Source organism: Bison bison, unplaced genomic scaffold (genome assembly GCF_000754665.1).
Source record: "Bison bison bison isolate TAMUID 2011002044 unplaced genomic scaffold, Bison_UMD1.0 scf7180017864270, whole genome shotgun sequence".
In the NCBI taxonomy this organism is placed as follows: Eukaryota; Metazoa; Chordata; class Mammalia; order Artiodactyla; family Bovidae; genus Bison; species Bison bison.
Window position 1 is genome coordinate 443512 of NW_011494842.1, and position 3104 is coordinate 446615.

Here is a 3104-nt window from a genome sequence, read left to right on the forward strand (position 1 = left end):
TTATATCTTTCCGTTTCTCCTTTGCTTTTCGCTTCTCTTCTTTTCACAGATATTTGTAAGGCCTCCCCAGACAGCCATTTTGCTTTTTTGCATTTCTTTTCCATGGGGATGATCTTGATCCCTGTCTCCTGTACAATGTCACGAACCTCCGTCCATAGTTTATCAGGCACTCTACCTAACACCATACACAAAAATAAATTCAAAATGGATTAAAAACCTAAATGTAAGACCAGAAACTATAAAACTCTTAGAGGAAAATATAGACTACTCTTTGACATAAATAATATTTTAAGGCATGTGTATGAAATATAGAAAAATGGTACTGGTGAACCTATTTGCAGGGCAGCAGTAGAGATGTATTCATAGAGAACAGACTTGTGGACACAGTAGGGGAATTGGATATCGCACCACAATAGGACTCTGTTATCTCATCATAAAGCCAGAGTGGTGGCAGTAACTGTCAGAGTGCAGCCTCTAGAGAATTCCCATCACACTGTTACATATTCAGTGTGTCAGTTCTCCAGGAAAACAGAAGGAAGTTCCCTTGGTAACAGCTCCCATCTCTCACAACATGCTGCTGGTGTAAGTCTCCAGTCAGAACCTAGGCCCTGGCTATTCAGAGTGTGGTTCTTGACCACAGGAACCACCTGCAGGGTTGTCTGAAACACAGAAATCTGGGCTACCCCACTGTGCTGCATCAGAACTTGCATTTTAATGAGGCCCCAGGTGGTTCAAATGTATGTTACAGTTTGAGACATGTTGCCCCAGCACATTGGGCTAAGGGTCTAAATAGGAAACAAGGGTTTACATGCCTTGAAGTAGATTTCATAAGCACCGGACCAAAATGCAGAACTTCAGTGATGTGTTCTGCTAACTACGCTAATGTAGATTTTAGAAATAATCAAGCCACAAAGTTTTGTGGGTGTTTATTTTGTGTTACTCAAGCATAAGCATCAGGCTCTGACTGAAAGTCCCCAAGATCAGAGGACCAGGGAATATGGGTCATGAGGGTGTGTTTTCCTGAATTGGTTTGCAGTGGAAGGAAGAAGAAACTTCTGCAATACTGGACCATAGATTAGATAAAAATGGATGTTAGAACACACAGAATTATTTACTGCAGTTACTCCTTACTACACCAAATAAAGTGTTTCTCAGAAAATGTCAAGTTTCTGTGAACTCATTTTTTATGTCCTGAATTGTTGTTTAACAAGTGGGGCTGTACAATAGTCTCAAATATTTCTTTATGTTTTCTTTCCTAATTCAAGCAGATAGCACATGATGTTTTTCCCTTGCCTCAGAAAAGTTAGTTTCAGAGGATTCTGGTTCTGTTTTCAAAAGCATTAACTATCTGGAAGGACAGGATTACCAGAGAGAGGAAGGCTGTAAGGATACTTTCTGCTTTGATCACACTCATGTCATTTCTTAAGCTTTTTTTTTTAATCACTCAAAAATTATTACTTCCAGTTCTTATTGCTTTTTAGTGAACAATGTTCTCCTAATACAGTAGCTTTACATTTCTTTTCCAAAGTACTTTCTTCTGAAAGTTACTGAAAAGCCTATAAAAGGAGTATAACCAAAAGACAAAAGGATATCCTCTATAAACAGGCAATCTTAACTAACATATGGAATGCTTGTTGTTGTTGTTGTTGTTCAGTCGCTAAGTTGTATCTGACACTTTGTCCTGAGACCACAGGGACTCCCAGCACTGGGGAGGCCTCCTGCCACTGGACATCCCTCCTCAGGGTGATTTCTAAATTACCCTGCCCTACCTGTGTGGTCCAACCAGGTTCCCTGTTCTGCTGCTTCCAGGCCACCTAAGGACAGGAAGGGCTTGGACACAGCTTCTGGGGTGCCCCACAAGGCACACTCCCTTTGTCCTGCTGAATCTTGAGTCTGATCAAAGCAGAAAGTATTCCTTCGCCTTCCTCTCTCTGGCAGTCCTGTTCCACACAATAGTTTATGCTTTTGAAAAAGAGAACCAGAATCCTCTGAAACAAAGTGTACTATCTATCAGCTTGAATTAGGAAAGAAAAGATAAAGAAATATTTGAGAATATTGTACAGCCCCACTTGAATCCAAGTCACTAAATAAATAACAGTTCAGGGCATCAAAAAGAGAGAAAGTTTGGTCCCATTAGAAAGAAAGAAAAACTCAGGTTAGCTAGACTGACACTGGTAACAAGATACCGAGACAAGCCTGGCTTCTTTCATGCTGATGTGGAGCAGTCAGGGCTAAGCAAGAGGAAGCAAGGTTCTCTGTGGACATTCTGCCCAAGATCATCAGGAGCAGACCAGGACTTAAACATGAAGGAGGGAAAACCACACTGCCCATGTGTCCTTGGTGAGCCATCTCAGAGTAGTCCCTGCCTCCTTGACAGTAAACACACCACCTCCACCCCTGTGCTCCAGAGTAGGCTGGTCTGCATCCTGGCAAGGATGGAAGAAGAGTTGGTCCATATTAGATGATAAAAAGACCCATGGCTGGAAAAGAAGTAAAGCTCTTGCTGTTGGCAGATAACATGATACTATATATAGAAAACCCTAAAGATACTATCAGAAAATCACTAGAGCTAATCAGTGAATTTAGCAAAGTTGCAGGATACAAAATCAATATACAGAAATCTCTTACATTTCTATATAATAACAAGGAGAAATCTGAAAGATAAATTAAAGAATCAATCCCATTTACCATAGCAACAAAAAGAATAAAGTATCCCCACCAACAATGTAAGAGAGTTCCCTTTTCTCCACACCCTCTCCAGCATTTATTGCTTGTAGACTTCTGTTTTTTTGTTTTTAATTTCATTTTATTTTTAAACTCTACATAATTGTATTAGTTTTGCCAAATATCAAAATGAATCCATCACAGGTATACATGTGCTCCCCATCCTGAACCCTCCTCCCTCCTCCCTCCCCGTACCATCCCTCTGGGTCGTCCCAGTGCACCAGCCCCAAGCATCCAGTATCGTGCATCGAACCTGGACTGGCATCTCGTTTCATACATGATATTTTACATGTTTCAATGCCATTCTCCCAAATCTCCCCACCCTCTCCCTCTCCCACAGAGTCCATAAGACTGTTCCATACATCAGTGTCTCTTTTGCT